Genomic DNA, 18,342 nt, shown 5'->3' on the forward strand with positions numbered 1-18,342 from the left:
TACAAAGGTTATATGGCATTTAAGACCTATATGAAAACCAGAGAAAACAAAATATAAAAATATAAGATATTTTTGATAAAAATATCAAAAGGTTTGGCATCAATTGCCTATTAAAACATTTCTGAATACTAGTAGATTATGCTAAATAAAGGATAATTGTCAGTCGCGTAAATTTTTAAGACTATGCATTTAAAGACAGCATTCTCTTTCTGAGAGAGAGTGTGTGTGCATGTCTGCACATACAACTTGGCAATGTAGATTTGTTAATTTACAGAGTTTTGTTGGTTCATGTTTTGGTGTATTTGTAGGATTATATTTCTGCTTATTATATCTTAACACTACTTATTCTTAGTATCCTTGGATCTGGCAAGAAATTGGTATTTTTCCCAAAAACATGATGTCAATAATCTTTACAACAACCTTGTGAGAAAGATCAAGATTGTTTTTCTTATATTATAGAGGGGGTATATTTTCTTCCTGCTGGCCTTAGAGCTCAGCCCATTGAATTGCATGATCAGATGACAATACAAATTCATTGGAATCAAACTCTGTTTCCTCTCTTGCATATTTCGGCAAAGTAATAGCATGCATGCATATGAATGGATTCACATTCCCCTGCATTTGGAATGACTATTTGGTGCATTCTAATAACCATTTAGAAGGAGAAACATTTGGACAATGTTATTGTGGGCCATGCAGAGAGATTGGCAGAATCCCAACCCATGGTAATGGTCATTCAGAACAAGAAGCATTTGTGTATATATTCAGCTAGGTTTAATTAAGGCAAAATCCCTCATCCTCTAACTCCCCTGTCTGTATTTTTCTCTGCAGGAATCTGTATTTCTGTGGCAAACTTGCATTTTCTCTAGAAGAAAATGGAGGTAGGATATCTGAAAGGGAAAAAAAAAGCAAAGTAAGGGAAGAATCATAGCTGATGTACCCAATTTGGTACGTTACAGATACTGCAGAAACATTGTCACTGGCCAAGTTGATTAGGGGATTCTAGGAGATCAAATTCATTTTATTTGTACTTTGACAACACTCCTTCTCTCTACTTTTATGTGAACCTTTCATTCCTGTTAGTAAATTAGCTTTGAAGACATGCATAGAAGGGGGGAAAGTATCCCAATATTTATATCTGGACAAGGAAGTAGAGAACAATATGTTCATCTTTTAAAAGCTATTTTTTGTGCTCGATCGATTAAGGCCTCTAAAGATGCTCATAATATTTTTAAACCTGTTTCTTTTATTAATCCTCATTTTGTGACTGTGTTAAAATATTATAGCTTAAACATTATTGGTGTGGTATAATAATAAGGAAGACAAATGGAATAAGATAAATTAGTAACTGAGCTGGACTCTTATGTTTTTTAAAAAAAAGAAGCAATACAAAGGGAATTGTCTGAGGAAAAAAATCCTGCTATATAAATATGCCTTTTCTGTGTGGGTTGCCCTCACCATACTGCTATATTTACAGTTTAGATTGCTAATATGGTACTAAAAACACAAGGAATGTTGTACCTCCTCATTTTGAGTGAGTGATCATTGAAATTCACTGTGGAAGAACAATTTTTTTAAAAAAAAAATGCCCTTAATTTGTTATAATAAATTATGCTTCTTCAGCACAAGTTAATTAGCTCTCTTGTGTTTTGGCAAATCAAATGTATTTAACAACTTGCAGCTCAAACTGGGATGCCATTTTCTGTAACATAGCATTAAGGGGGGGGGGGGGAAGAAAGGAAAAAACCTATCTCATCTGAAAGGGGTGGAGCAAGAGAGAAATTTGTGATGATAAAGAAGCATACTGGTCTTTTGCTTCCCATTATGTTAAATTATTCTTATATTTTCTTTGATTTCAAAATGCTGACTGATTTGCAAGTTTTTTTTCCCCCAAGGATAAACCCACTATTTATCTCCTAGTTCTGGAAATATTAATTACTCCCCTCTCTCTAAATTGTGAATATTCCTTTAAATGTAGTGCTAAGCAAAGAAAAATATTAGCAAGCAAGGAAGGGGAATGCTCCCTCCCCTTACACTCCTATGTAAATTACTCCTATCAGCTCTATTCTTACGTTACCCTCTGGGCAAATGCTTTATAGCCCTGCGTTATAAGAACAACATAGGGGTGGCTTGTGTGGTGGGCAAATCAAACAATTGTGACTTGTAAATTTCTGACTGAATGTGTTGTGTGAAGCCAGCTAATTAGAATTAGCTCAATAAATTGGGGTTAATCAAATGTGATGTATGAACCCATGAAGCATCAAAGTAAGCTGAGGTTTGCTTTACAATTCTACGGAATAACTTTAAGTTTATTATTAAGTTTATTTTTTATTTAATGGTTTATTATTTAGTTTAATAAATAACTAGGGGATGCCTACAACTCATTCTCTCAAAACCAACCAAACTACAAGGTGTATAAAACCTTCTATTGTATACCAGTTGAGAGCTCATGGAAATTGATCCAATATGACTGGAGGACATGTGATTGGGGAAGGTTTCTCTAGCTAAGCTGTAAGACTTTCAGTTAAGAGTTTGAGCTGAAGTAGACAAGGGAATGGGATCTCCCAGAACTTGAGAGGTGAATGGGGAACAAGGAAGAAACCATCTAAATCTTTCATAATAATAATAATAATAATAATAATAATAATAATAATAATAATAATAATAATAATAATAATAATAATAATAATAATAATAATAATAATAATATTTGTTAGCCGCACCCTCTCCCGAAGGACTCGTGGCGGCGTACAATAAAAACATATAAAATACAAAATATGGACAATACATACACAAAATAGATATATACGTGGAGGAGGTAGACAGATGGATGGAAACAATTAAAATCACAGTTTAAAATCCCCTAAATAAAATCACAAAATTTAAAAAAAAAACCCGTCAGGAGCGATATGATCAAACTATGGTTGAGTCAGGCCAGCTACTTGGAATAGGTGGGTCTTGAGCTTTACACGGAAGGCGCGGAGGTCAGAGGTAATCCTAATATCCGGGGGGAGGTCATTCCACAGGGCTGGGCCCGCCACAGAGAAGGCTCTGCTCCTAGGCGCCGCCCCTCGGCACTGTCTGGTGGACGGCACCTGGAGAAGTCCCTCTCTGTGTGAGCGAATTGGTCGCAGGGATGTATGGGGCAGAATACGATCCCGCAGGTATCTAGGTCCTGAGCCATGGAGCGCTTTAAAGATCGTTATCAAGACCTTGAAACGCACCCGATAGACCACAGGAAGCCAGTGCAGCTCGCGCAGGAACGGTGTCACATGGGAGTACCTTGTACTCCCCATAATTACCCGCGCGGCCGCATTCTGGACCAACTGCAGTCTCCGAGTGCATTTCAAGGGAAGCCCCATGTAGAGAGCGTTACAGTAGTCCAGGCGAGACGTCACCAGTGCATGAGTGACTGTGTGCAAGGCGTCCCGGTCCAGTAGGGGGCGCAATTGGCGCACCAGGCGAACCTCGTGGAACGCCCCCTTTGCCACGGCTGTCACATGGTCATCCATGGACAGCCGGGCATCCAGGAGGCCGCCCAAATTGCGCGCCCGCTCCACGGGGGCAAGTTGTACGCCCCCGATGGCCAGGGATGGGGTTAGCTGGTTGAACCGGGGGGCCGGAACCCACAGCCACTCCGTCTTGGAGGGGATGAGCTTGAGTCGGTTGTCATCCATCCAGACCCGTACAGCTTCCACACACCGGGACATCACTTCGACGGCCTCATTGGGGTGGTTCGGGGTGGAAATGTACAGCTGAGTATCATCAGCGTACAGATGGTATCCCACCCCGAACCCACGGATGATCTCACCCAGCGGCTTTATGTATGTGTTGAACAGGAGTGGCGAGAGGACCGACCCCTGTGGCACCCCACAAGTAAGGGGGCTTAGGGTCGACCTCTGCTCCCCTGCCAACACACGTTGCGTCCGGCCGGAAAGGTAGGAGCTGAACCACCGCAAAACGGTGCCCCGGACCCCTAACCCCTCCAGCCGGTGCAACAGGATACCATGGTCGATGGTATCAAAAGCCACTGAGAGGTCTAATAGGACCAGGATAGAGGAACAACCCCTATCTCTGGCCCTCCAGAGATCATCCACCAACGCGACCAAGGCCGTCTCCGTGCTGTGCCCGGGGCGAAAGCCGGACTGGCGCGGGTCTAGATAATCATTTTCCTCCAGATGTCGTGGAAACTGATAAGCCACCACACTCTCTACAACCTTCGCCAAAAAGGGAAGGTTGGAGACAGGACGATAATTGGCCAGCTCCGTAGGGTCCAGGGAAGGCTTCTTGAGCAAGGGCCTCACCACCGCCTCTTTCAAGGCGGCCGGAAGAGACCCCTCACTCAATGAAGCATTCACTAGGCCCAGGAGCCAGTCTCGTGTAACCTCCCAGGATGCCAGTACAAGCCAGGAGGGGCACGGGTCCAGTAAACATGTGGTAGGTCGCAGTCGTCCACGCATTCTGTCCAAATCCTCGATGGCAACCAAGTCAAACTCCTCCCAGATTGATTTCTCAAGACTCGCCATGGACGTCTCCACTGGGCCACTGAAAGGGACCCAATCCTTCCGGATTTGAGCGATTTTATCCTGCAGGTATTACCCAAATTCCTCTGCCCTACCCTGTAAAGGGGCCTCCCGTGGCCTCTGAAACAGGAGGGAGCGGGACACCCGAAACAGGGCGGCAGGGCGGTTTTCTGCGGATGCAATGAGAGCGGCACAATATTGACGTTTGGCCGCTCTCAGTGCCACAAGGTACGTCCTTAAATGGGCTCGTACCTGTGTTCGGTCAAATTCGGAACGGGAGGATCTCCAACGACTCTCTAGGCATCTCTTGCGGCGCTTCATCACCCTTAGCTCCTCGGTAAACCAAGGGGCCAGGGTGGATCGTTGCCGCCGGAGAGGCCGCAAAGGCGCCACCCGGTTCAAGGCCCCGGTAGTCGTATTGTTCCACGCGACCACCAGGTCCTCTACCCGAGGGCGGGTCAGGGCTACAGAAGGTGGCCCAAGCTCCATCTGAACCTCTCTGGTTCCATTAGGCGCCTGGGGCGGAACCATCTAGTGTTTTCCGGTTCCGCCTCCCCGCAGCGGGGGGTAGCACCAGGGAAGTCAAGTCGGAGAAGTGAGTGATCTGACCATGACAGGGGAGTGATGGTTAAGTCCCCTCCTCCCAGATCACTCAACCACTGGCCAGAGACAAAAACAAGGTCCAAGGTGTGACCTCCCTCGTGTGTCGGGCCCTGAATCAATTGAGTCAGGTCCATGGCTGTCATGGAAGCCATGAACTCCCGAACCCCCTCAGATGCTTCTCCCACCGATGGCAGGTTAAAATCCCCCATCACTAAGAGTTTGGGGAAGCGTTAATATTGCTTGCAATATATGCCTTTATTGTCTATGGAGATTCTCAGTTATCCCGGTCATGGATGCACTAAAGGTGCTTTTTCAAAAGGCAACTGGCTATCTACATTAACAGTGTTCTTTTAACATACCTATTTCCTGTTTACAACACAGTCCTTTCAGCAGTTCCAAGAAGGTTCCACACCCTTTTGCACTAGTCACGTGACACTGAGAGCACACATAAACTCCCGAGTGGCCTCAGGGAGAGCGCTAATGACCAGATGATTGCAAGGAATATAAATTCTTCCATTCAGTCAGAAATGAAGAAGCTTCTGGATAAGAAGCAAAATGTCCTCAAGGAAAAACAAAGTCATTTTGTTTGCCTTTTGAAAAAGCACCTCTGGGGATATGCCTTTATTCTCCTCTTGTGGCTTCCTAGAGACAAGTCAGGCTCTATGAAAAAGAAGGATACTAAGCTTGATAGTTATTTGTTAAGATCAATGGGGTTATCAAGACCTCTATGAGCTTAAAAAAACCCTTTGATTTCTGCCTTAATCTTCCACATACTAACCTTTTATGTTCTCTTACATCAATTTAAAGGTCCTATCCCCCCCTTTTGATTCTCGTAGAGATGTATATATACTTTCTCTTTAAATATCTTGTAGTTTCTCCTACTTTCTTAAAGACTCTGGTGCCTGTTCTGTCCTTTTTATTAAAGATTGATTTGATTTCTCCTATTTGTATAAAGAACTAAAAAGAACAGACTGTCACCAAATATTGTGGGGAATTGTGCCAGAAAGCTAAAGTGAGGCTTGTGGGAAGTGCCCGAAACCATAACAAAAGTCTTTTCAGGTAAGTTAGGAACAGAAGGAAAAGCAAAGAGGCTATAGTGAAGGGAAAGGAATTAATTGGGAATAGGAGATAGTGAGAGAGAAGAATGTCAATAGTATTTTAAGTATGACTTGTGAAAAACAATGTTAGTCTTGGGCCACTAGTGGTAGGAAGCATTGAAGCTCAGAATAGAGAAGAAGAGGCTAAGGAAGATTTAGCTAATTTAAAGGAATGTTTATCTCCAGGGCTATATATTAGGTTACCAGCAAAACTTAATGAGATAAAGAGGAGAGCAGGTATTACCCCTATTTTCAGAAAAGGAAATAAGTAGATAACTTTTAAATAGATGGAAGGATTGCTGTCCTTCACTAGAGGCTTTCTAACAGAATGGAGATAGTTTTGCTGTAAAATATTTTGTAGGATTCTGCATCAGGTTGGGTCAGAAGAAACCAGAGGTTTCTTTTAACCCTTTGTTCTAAAAATGGAGGCAGCTGGGTTGCACAACCTTAATTTCTGATCTATAGTAGTGCCATTAAGTCCCTCAGCTTGTGGGCCTGGTTATCCTCTCCATTCCTTAGGTTATGCATTCATGGAATAGCATTATGAGGTTTTGTTTGCCCATCAAAGAAATAGAGTAAATCAGCAATACATTCCATAGTAGCATTTATAAACACCGATCACCAATTCCATTTGGATGATGATGATATGATGATTTGCACTGAACCATTTCTCCCCAGATCACATTTAAGCACATTTAAGCATACTAGTTTTATATTTTGAAATCATTTAAAGACTGATAATGCAAATGTGTTATTATTTATGAAATATGTCTGCTCTTTTGAAAGAATATTTTTTTAAAAACAGGCATTAACTGTTAAAAATATGTAGTACTAATAAAAGCTGCTAGAAATAAACTGAGACTTCAAAGAGGAAAGACTGTGGAGAATTTCTACGGGCATTTATGAACATTGCATTTTCCATTCATATAAACATTATAGGATAATACGTATCACAAGTAGGAAAACCATGGCTTCCAGAAGAGGCCCGTTCATTTTCCCTGCTGTTTAAATCAGCTGAGTAGCTGGGAACCTGCTATTAACATTTTGTACCTCCAGATAAAGTCCATGGTTTGTAGATATTTGGGATACACAAAATAATGCAATCTCCAATGCAAATGCCTCTGTTTCATGAGCTCTCAGGGATGAGATTGCTGACATTGGTGCTTTTGTCACATTAATTTTCATTTTATTTTAGTTTCCTGCCCATAAAAAGATTTCTGATGCAACGAGTCACTTTCAATTTCTATAGCCATCTAGAGTCACTTGCTTGAGTTGGGTGACTATAGAAATAGTATGAATAAACAAAATGCACTTCAGTTCTCATCATTAAAAGATTATTGCTGAAAAAAATGTGCTTTTTTCTCAAAATAGCAAAATTATTACTATTTGAAGATTCAACTGTTTCTTTTTTTAGCAAGGTAATCCCTCCACCTTTTATGTGTAAGCAACATACTTTATTATTGTCTTTTAATTGGATTTTGCATTACATTGCGGAAGGTCTGTTAAAACATATAATTAACACATTCTTGTTGACGTAAATCTAGAGGATATATTTTCAAATGAATTTCAATGTTATCTATCACTTATCCATCCATCCATCTATCCATCCAAGGTTACAAGGGGCTCTTAATCTATTGAGTCCCATCTCTGTGCAAAAATCCAAAACAAAAAAAATCACCAAAATAGTTAAGCTTTTTCCATGCCCTTCAATAATTAGTCTCTTTGTCAAATTGCTCTTATCTTTAATGCATGTTTTCTTAACATTCATCTAGAACAAGGGTGTCAAACACGATTTCATTGAGGGCCACATCAGGGTTGTGTTTGATTTTAGGCTAGGGTGGGTGTGGCTTGGGTGGGCATGGCCAGCTCACTATCACTCATGTCAGGGTGTGTGTGTCTGTGGTGGCCCAAGAGCTCTGCCAGCAAAAGCATGGAACTCCTGAGTTCCATTTTCGGCTGTGATGGCCTCCTGCAACCTTCTGCCAGCAAAAACAGAGCTTGGCAGGGCTGTCTGTGGCCCACCCAAGCTTCGTTTTCACTGGCAGAGCACTGCGAGCTGGTCCTTCACTGTTTCCCGTGTGGCCCCATGGGCCACATCTAAGCACCCTGTGGGCAAGATCTGGCCCTCAGGCCTTGAGTTTGACACTTTGATCTGAATGGGTTTATATTATTTACTATACAAAGAAAGGAAATGTTTTTGTTTTAAAAAATGGCATTGCACATGGCTGAAAGCAAGAAATAATCAAACTCAAAGAGCCTGAGATCTTTAAGGCCTCGTCCCATGATGGCAAACCTATGGCAGGCATGCCCAAAGTGGCACATGGAGCCATGTTGCCTGGCACATGCAGCATCGCCCATTCCTCTTCAGGGTTTCTGATGCACATGCACATGTGGCGATCAGCTGGCCTTTGTGCATGTGGCCGTGCCAGAAACTGGAAGAGCTGATCTTCCATTTTCCTGCGTGAACATGCGCACCAGCCAGCTGATTGGCATGTGTGCATGCATGGCAGTGACCGGAAGACTTGCTGGCTGGAAGTTCGTTTTCCGGCATGTCCCCTGGGCAGCTCCTCTTCCAGTTTGTGTCCCAGATAGGTGCGTGCATGCATGCAAAGCGTTTGCCATCACTGCCCTAGTCAATAAAATATTAATATTTTTTTTACAAATAACCCAAGTTAATTGGCCATTTAATATATAAATTAATATGCAAGTATGCTATTGTTTTTTTAAAAAATCTTGAGATCTAATAGCCCACACAAATAACCTATTCTGGCTTTCTATTTCTAAGGGTCCATGCCACCCCCTGCATGGTATTTTCCTTTGGTATTTCAGACCTGGAAAACTAGGGAGGCTGCAGTTAATTAACTAAATTACTAGGCAATAAAAGACAGCATGCTCAAGCACAGTCTTTGACCACCATGAGATTAACATTAACAAAAAAGAATTATGTAAGAATTTTTTACAGACCATGGGCCCATATACTCCAAAAATCGGAGGTGGTCATGGGAAAGAAATTATAAGTTAATTTAATTGCAACATCAATATGGTTAATAATTAACATTTTGTAACTATACTGTAACAATGATTATACATTCATAACATGCATTTCATCATTTCTCCATTCTGCCAAAGGAAAAATTAGAACTCAACAGCACCTTTCAAGGGGCAATTGAGGTCCTACCATGACTTGTAGAGGCCATACATGACACCAGAACTTTGAGTTGGACATCTCTGCTGCGAAATATGTGCTCTCATTTTATATTCCAGATATTCTTGGTCTACCTTCCCACCCTGAGAGGAAAGAAAGAGAGGAAAGATGCAAGTTCTTAGAAAATCTATTTTTTCCCAGTCTTGGTTCTCCCAGCAGTCAGTCATTCACCTTATATGACTTTTACATTGCAGAATATGGAGTCCCAGTGAAGACTGTTCACTCACTGGTGAGAGGAAAGAAAACATGGCTATCTTGACACAGGATATTGCAGCTTATAAAAGTTATAAGGGCAACTACTTTAAAATAGACACCTTTTCAGCTGGGGCTTAAAAGTACCCATAGAATTGAAAAATAATGTAAGTAGTTCCAAATTTTTGCTGAGGTGATTGATCAAGCAATGATGGGAGCAGTTGATTCAGAGTGAATGTGATGATCTTGACTCTTAGCAATCAAAGTACAGAAGAAGCTTTTGGAGGATTTTCAGCAATTCATATCTAGCAGTCTTCCAGACCTTGTGTCTTGATGTACTATGCTTTTGCTCCTGGAATGACCATCTTGGAAAAGGCAGCAATTCTGTCGAGATGCAAGTGTTTGCATTGCAAGGGAAACAATACATCTTGCAAAGCAGGGGCATGCTCCACACACTTTGAATGACAGCTTCAAATTTTGTTGCCATTGGCTGCAATGGACGATTGTCAAAAGCATTTGGAGAGCAGTTGACTTCTTTTAAGACTTGCTTGGTTGCAATCCTGCAAATCTTGGAGAGGGTTTGGAGACAAATCTAGCAGCTCCTCTTTCACACTTTTTCTTTTATTTGTTAGGATTGCTTTGTCTCTTATTATCTGCATCCGGGAACAAAGTAGAAGTTTCACCTGAAGTCTCTTCACTCTGTAAGCATTTTAAATTGCTCTCCCTTTCTTTCCCTTTCTCCCCCTGTGGGAAGGATGAAGAAAAGCAAGTGACAAATACCATTGAAGTTTCCTGAGCTGGACATTCCTCTTCCTAACCATGGGAAGGATCCTGAAAATTTGCTTCTGCATTTCATTGTGAATAATACGGATTGTTTGATTTATACTACTTGCAAGCCATTTATGGACAGTGTTTATCTTTAAGGTAGGATTTAAGTAGTTATCAATAATAAATACTAAAAGCAAAGTAGAAATAGAATATTGATCATATGAAATTCTTGCTTTCCTTTAAACCCACAGTGGAGTACTAGTTTTAAAACAGTGTATAAGCACTGCACTACCAATGGTTTGGCCTATATTTTCCCATCCACTGATGTACCAATAAAGGAGAATATTTGTAGCTCAGGATTGAAATGAGGGGTCCTTGATACTCTCTGAGCTTGGTTGTTTTCTTGCAGACGTTTCATTACCCAAACTAGGTAACATCATCAGTGCTACATGAGGTACTGATTATATTACCTTGTTTGGGTGATGAAACATATGAAAGAAAACAACCAAGCTCAGAGAGCATCAAGGACCCCTCAACCATTTATGTGTTCCACATACGTTGAAATACAAATTCCATAGTTTTCCAATCAACACACACGAAGGGCATCAGGTTAGAAGCAGCTGATACAGATGTATCATGTGCTCTAACATTGCTCCTGTACTTTTCAGTGTTTAATTCTGTCACTTCTAAATATAAAGAATGATTGCCAAAGCAGTATGTTGATTGAATAAAAATATTTCCTCTGAGTGGGTGTATGTCCCTGTATCTGTAAGTGTACACATTTGTGCATGCCTTCACATACAAAGGCCAAAATATTATTATATTCTTCCCCCAATGGTCATTATAAATTACAATGACAAAAAGTACCATTTATTTCCCAGGTGTATTTTTCTTTACGTTGTAAACATGCTGGGCTGCATTATTTCTGATTGATTGGAAATGACTTTATATACCTTTAATTTATCACAAGCTGGTTTAAACGCAAAAAAGGTTTTTTTATTGAACAGTTGTGAATAGATTTTCTGTAAAGAGCATGAATTTATGATGTTTAGTGTTACACATTATACAGTTTATTTTTCGCCTGCTTGATCGTGCTGTGAAAATTCATGAATATTTAACTATTAACTGAAATGCAAAATTTTCATCACCATTTTATTGAAAAGTTGACATCTTAAAATACCATACATACCATTAGTATTCTCTTCATTGTCACCTTATTGAAAAATGCTGCTAAAAAACAATACAGCCATTCTGGAGGGGGGAGAAATTGTCCGCCCAAGGCTATTAACTATAGTTCTACACATACATTAGTGACAAATAAGTGAAGCAGCCAATGTTCACAAAAGATGTCACTAAACTGCTAGGAAACAACGGTAACCATAGAAACCATCTCACACTGCAATCTGCACATCTTTTGTCAGTGTTTGACTAGAAATGAGATGCTTAAAATCATTAGGCTATCAAAAAATATCTGAAATCTCTTCATTGGAATTTACATATTTAAATATTTTGAAACCTGCAGAAACTTCAACATGATACTTTCATAAAATATTGTTTCAGCTCCTTACCCTCAACTATCACTCTATATATGACAATAAAAATTATACATAGAGGATCCTGATGTTCCTCTGTGTGGGGGAGGTGAGGTGGGGACTTTAAGCGCGTTCACACAGACACCGAATGAAGGGAAAAAAGGCAGTAAGTGTGGGAGCAAATTCTTATACGCATAACTTTTCTTTACATAAAACTCTACATGTCTCTCTTCAGCCACCCTTACAATATAAATAGACCTATGTATGTATCTCTGTATATATAAAAGTGTTTCATGTGACAGAGTTGTTATCTTTTCACATTTTATTCAATCTTTAAACAGTAGCAAGAGATTCAAAGAATTTTTTTTTAAAAAATTGTAATAGCATCACACAACACCATGAAGATTGTGGTGTGAATGCTGTAATAGAAGGAACATTCTGAGCATTTATATGGCATCTCAGAAACCGTAGGGTTTATTATTTTCATTCTTTCAAGCATCGGGGGGCAACTCTGATCTCAGAAGGGATAATTTAATTTTAGAGCCATCCTCCCCTCCCCCCTCCTTGCATTTTTCTTTGTGAATCATTTTTCTAACTTCATGAAAGATTCAAAGAGGGTCTCAAAGGGTCTTTTCAAGGAACTGGACCTTCTTGGTTTTTTTTTTCTTTCTTTGAAAACATTTCACTTCTCATCCAAAAAGCTTCTTGAGTTCGGATTGAATATTGGGGAATAGAAGGATTTATATTCTTTGCAGTCATCTGGTTATTAGCACTCTGAAGGTTGGGCATCAGCTCTCTGAGAGTGATTGAGGCTACTTGGAGGGGGTGGGTGGGGCTATCTTTATCCTCAGGGTCACCTGAATCAGAGTTCAAATGGGTGTAGAACTTTATTGGGACTGCAGTTCTATTCCCCACCATTCAATCAGAGGCTTCTTGGATGAGAAGTGAAATTTTTTTAAGGAAGAAAAACCCCAAGTAAATCCAGTTGCCTTTTGGGACAATCGTGACCTGGATGACTGAGACTCTCCATAGACATTCAAAGAGGGTATGATGGATGGAACAAGACTGAGGATGGAATGGCATTGAGTCTTTAGTTACACATCTACTTGAGGTCAGCAGACACACTGTTTTTCTCTCTAGAAATAATAAAAGTTCATAAGGAGAATAAATGAATCTGAGAAACAGATGATTGGTGCAAATCTTGCATAGTACCAGAAATAGAAAACTAACTCTAAAAAGTTAGTCTATTATATTAAATAGCATGAATCCACTCTCATTGCCCTCCACCCACCCACCCCAGTCTGAACCAAACTTTGGATATAGCTTGACTTATAGAAGAGGAAGAGGAACACGAACCGCCAAACTGCTGACCTTTGTCGATCAGAAAGGTTGCCAGTTTGGTGGTTCAAATCCCTAACGCCGCATAACGGAATGAGCTTCCATTACTTGCCCCAGCTTCTGCCAACCTAGCAATTCGAAAATTGCAAGTAGAAAAATCGGAATCCCCTTTTGTGCGAAGGTAACAGCCCTCCGTGCGCCTTCGGTGTTTAGTCATACCAGCTACATGACTATGGAGACGTCTTAGGACAGTGCTGGCTCTTCAGCTTTGAATCGGAGATGAGCACCACCCCCTAGAGTCAGGAATGACTAGCACTTATGTACAAGGGGAACCTTTACCTATAGAAGAGGAAGGTATCTTTAACTATGATACCTTATTTAAATATGATTGTTTCCCTCTTCTTACTGCTCCACCTCCAAAAGCAAGCAAGTGAAAATCCTTCAAGTTACTTCAGGTAGAATGATGTAGCTAGCAAGTCATTCCACATTTGCAAAGGATGATTTTTAGTAAAAGAAAATCCTTACCCATTATGAGGTTTCTCTCCTCAAAAATTCTCTAATATCCACCTTATATTCTGGACCGATGTGCTGAGGTATTTACCACATCTTCAGGGTTGATATATATGCAGGTCGACAGGTTGTGTACCAATGCTTTACTGCTTTTATAGGCTCAGATTTCATAATGGAAAATACAGCATTCATATGCCAAGTTCATTATCAGTATAAATTACAATTTATGTTCTTGTTATAGAAAGGTATCCTTGGTGCATTTCACTTTGAAACAGAGATTGGGAGCAGTTCTCCAGGTCAGCATACTTGGAGAGGAAAAGTTTTATTTATTCACCTTATTTATTATTGAATTTATACCTTGTGTTTTTCTTTATTCTAACATTCAGGTGGACTTAAGTACAAGAAAAAAGTATGCAGAATAATACAAAAGGAAATTATTACAACCAACCTTAATAAAAAATCAGCCATGGAAGAATGGGAGTCAAATCAATAATTGAGTATCTGACAGTTGTGGGCAAAGCGCTTCATGGCACGGGACCAAGTTACCTGCGGGATCGCATCTCACCTCATACATCCCTGCGACCAATCCGCTCCCACAGGGAGGGACTCCTCCGGGTGCCGTCCACTAAGCAGTGTCAATGGGTGGCGCCCAGGAGTAGAGCCTTCTCTGTGATGGGCCCAACCCTCTGGAATGACCTCCCCCCCGATATTAGAATTACTACCGACCTCCGCTCCTTCCGTCAGAAACTTAAGACCCACCTGTTCCAATTAGCTGGCCTGGCTGCTTTATAGTCCCACTTTCAACCTCCTGGCAAAAACCTTATTTTGGGGTAATTTTTAAGGGTAATTTTAATTTATATTCGAATTTTAATCTATTGTACAGTGCACAACTTACCTCCTCCGTCTATTTATGTATATCTACCCATATTTTTGTATTTACATTGTTTTAACATGACTGTACACCGCCCCGAGTCCTGTTTAGGAAAGGGTGCGGTCTATAAATTAAAGATTATTATTATTATTATTATTATTATTATTATTATTATTATTATTATTATTATTATTATTAACTTCAGAAATATTTTTCCCATTGATTTAAGTCACTAATTGAAAGTTGGTCAAAGTTGAACATTAAGACATAGTAGTGGATATTAAGATGCACTTTAAATAGTGCTTGATAGGCAGCTGTTGATGGTGCGATTTTTTAAAAATACAGGCATCACATGATTCCTGTACAGTACCTTGTATCACCCAGCGACATGGTAATTATATTTTGCACCATTTGTAATTTTGGACCTTTTTCAAGAACAGCCCATATAAGATGCTCTTTTTTTGGTACATATTATTACCTTCTGTGCACTACCATCCGAGGCTGACATTAAGCATTCCATAAGGATAGGTGACTCTACCTGTACCCGGTGTATGAGAATTTTGTTTGTTCATTCATTCATTCATTTATTCATTCATCCATCCATTCATTTCTGTCAATATTTTTTTTAAAAAAATATTAAATATTAAATGGATGGTGTATCATTTTATTTCATTATACAAGCAGTCAACAGCAAAAATATGAAAACAAACTGACAAGGCAATTAAAATATAATTAAAAACAATGCAGACTAAAACAAGTACATAAATAATAGGTATTATTCACGTAGTACATCAATAATGCACAATGAAACTATCTGTAAAACTGTTGAAAAGGCTATATTTTTACCTCTTCAGAAAACAAAGACCAAGATAGCCTCATGTCTTAACCACTGCACCAAACTGGCTCTTGTTCCTTCTCCTCAAACAATTAGAATTAGAATTTCTTGCATATATAAATGTTTAAGCAGGCTCATAACACTGGACAACAAAGATTTTGCTTCCTGAACACTTTTGGGTCTGTCTTAAAGCTTTTTGGCTGCTAGTTGTGAAAATAACCTGTAATTAATCTATCATGTACCATTCTATAGAAATCTTCTGTTTTTGGAAAATACACTCTTTAGTATGTATTGGCTATGCTGTACACATGAAAGAAATATACAAAAACATGGGACTTTTATTGAAGCACATCCAGTTCACCAAGTACAACTGGAATACTTGTGGAGATCTAAAAGTAGTGGCTCTGCTGCTTGGAATGTAACTTGGATGTAGCAAGTACTGTTGTTACATATGCAACTGGGACAGTTTTGTAGGAGAGTTGCATTACATTAAAGAGAAATTGCCATTCTGAAAGAATTTGGTTCCAGAACAGTAACATGTGGTATAAGAACCACTTATTGACCCAATCAAGATTTTTTTTGCCTCCACTTCGCATGAAACTCAAAGATTTTGTGAAAGAGAAGAAACAAGAAAGGTGATACTTTCATGACTTGAGACAGATGTTTCCAACAATAACTGATGCCAAGGTTAAGGAAAGTGTTTTTATTGGTCCACAGATTGGATATGTCATCAATGAGAAGCAGTTCAAGAGTCTGTTCCTGTGGTCAGGAAAAAAAATCACCTGGAGAGCATTCGAGGATGTTGTTGAGAATTTTCTTGGGAACTTCAGAGCACCAGATTACATTTAGTGGGTTGACAACCTTCTTTCAGCATGCAAGATCATGAAGTGCAACATGTCACTGAAGATTCATTTCCTGCATTCACATTTGGACTTCTTTCCTGAAAATCTAGGTCATGGGTGTCAAATTTGCCATGTCACGATGTCACGTGATGTATCGTGAGGTTTTTTGCCTTTGTAGAGGTGGGGTGGGCATGCTCTGTGCATGATGCTGCCAGTTTGACACCCCTGATTTAGTTGAAGTCAGTGACTCATGTGGTGAAATGTTTCACCAGGACATTGCCAAAAAGGAAAAACGATATCAGGGCAATTAGAACCTATCACTGTTGGTTGACATTATTGGGCACTGCAGCAAAATGGACATTCAGTACAAACAAAAATCAGCAGCAAAACACTGTTAGTCTTGTTGAACTCATGCAATGTCTTGGAAACATTGTGTGATTAAATACATCACATTTCTCAAGAGTTCTATGTGGTACAATCATTCTGAAATTATATTTGTGTTTAGTGTGAAGGAGTCTCTCATAATCACCAAAAGTTTCTCAAGAATCAAAACTTTTTGGAGGAAAATTGTTGTCCAGTGTAATGAGAGAGAGAGAGAGGGAGGGAGGGAGGGAGGGAGGGAGGGGAGGGGAGGGGAGGGGAGGGAGGGAGAGAGAGAGGGAGGGAGGGAGGGAGGGAGGGAGGGAGGGAGGGAGGGAGGGGAGGGGAGGGGAGGGGAGGGAGGGAGAGAGAGAGAGAGAGAGAGAGAGAGAGAGAGAGAGAGAGAGAGAGAGAGAGAGAGAGAGAGAGAGAGAGAGAGAGGACTTTCAGATAGCAAGGCTCCAACAGTTTCTGATTGTTAAAGTTAAAAACAATACTTAAACTAAAGTTCACAGATTAACTGGTAAGAGGGTCACATTTTCTAGTAGGTAACATGATCATGATGCAGACACCGGTTGCCAGTCTAGCTTTCAATTCTAGCTTTCAAGTACTCTTTCAAGGCATCACCACATTGAACCACTGCAGTTGTTTAGCTATGATAATTAAAGTATGGGTCTGTGTTGCCTGGTCCGAGCAGCTCAGAAATAATTGCAATTACCACGCTAAGTAAAATTATGCAAAGAAGCATCTCGCTATTGCAATATATACACTTTTATCTGAAGATTGGGGAATAAAGAGTATTTTCCGGCTGTGAGTTCAGGCTTGCCCAGCTCTCAAGTCTGATTTTCTTCTGATAAACCGCAGCTACATTCTCCGCCCCCCCCACTGGATTTAATTTAATTTATGTTAGTATGCAGTTTTACCTAGCATATTCATTTTGTAGATTTTTAAAATGTATAGCTTATTGCGCTAATTGCTAACCCCATTGCCTTCCCTTATCTACATTTCACACACACACACACACACACACACACACATACACACCAGTGGTGGGTTTCAAATTTTTTTAGAACCTCTTCTGTAGGTGTGGCCTGTTTTGTGGGAGTGGCTTTCTGGCCATGTGACTGGGTGGGAATGGTTTGCCAGCCATATGACTGAGTGGGAGTGGCCTGGCAGTCATGTGACTGGGTGGGCATGGCCAAATGTGTAAAATGTGGTGAAACTCACTTAACAACGCTCTTGCTTAGCAACCAAAATGTTGGCTCAGAAACTCTGGCATTTGAAGCACACAAGTATTAAAGCTGTCAAGTTACAAGACCCTTGCACCCCTAACCCTTTAGAAAAGAACCCCCAGGGATGTTCAAACTTGACAGCTTTAAGACTTTAAGGTTTAGATAGGACTCTTAGAGGCAGGTGGGACGATTGGTGAGCCAGCCAATCAGTGAGCGGCGGGCGGGGCAAGCATGGTGCCGATAGGCAGGGGGAAGGAGCTGGAACCGGTTCTAAACGGCACGGTAGATTTGTGGAACCTCTTCTATAGAAGAGGTTAGAACTGGCAGGAACCCACCCCTGATACACACAAACACACATATACCCCTAGAGTATATCACAAAATTAAGAAACAAACATGGTCTTATCTATGTATTTTCTGGAAGTGAAAATTTGA

General features: G+C 40.4%; 1 long non-coding RNA gene across 1 annotated transcript; it reads left to right on the forward strand.

The window, feature by feature from the left end:
- The first annotated feature begins 2,086 nt into the window (after positions 1-2,086).
- Positions 2,087-16,642, forward strand: LOC309383681. The gene is made up of 3 exons (XR_014173894.1): positions 2,087-2,265; positions 10,375-10,544; positions 16,192-16,642. It is a non-coding gene; the product is annotated as an uncharacterized lncRNA (long non-coding RNA).
- Positions 16,643-18,342: the final 1,700 nt, after the last annotated feature.

Source organism: Natrix helvetica (assembly GCF_964273705.1).
Source record: "Natrix helvetica genome assembly, chromosome: 1".
Taxonomy (NCBI): Eukaryota; Metazoa; Chordata; class Lepidosauria; order Squamata; family Natricidae; genus Natrix; species Natrix helvetica.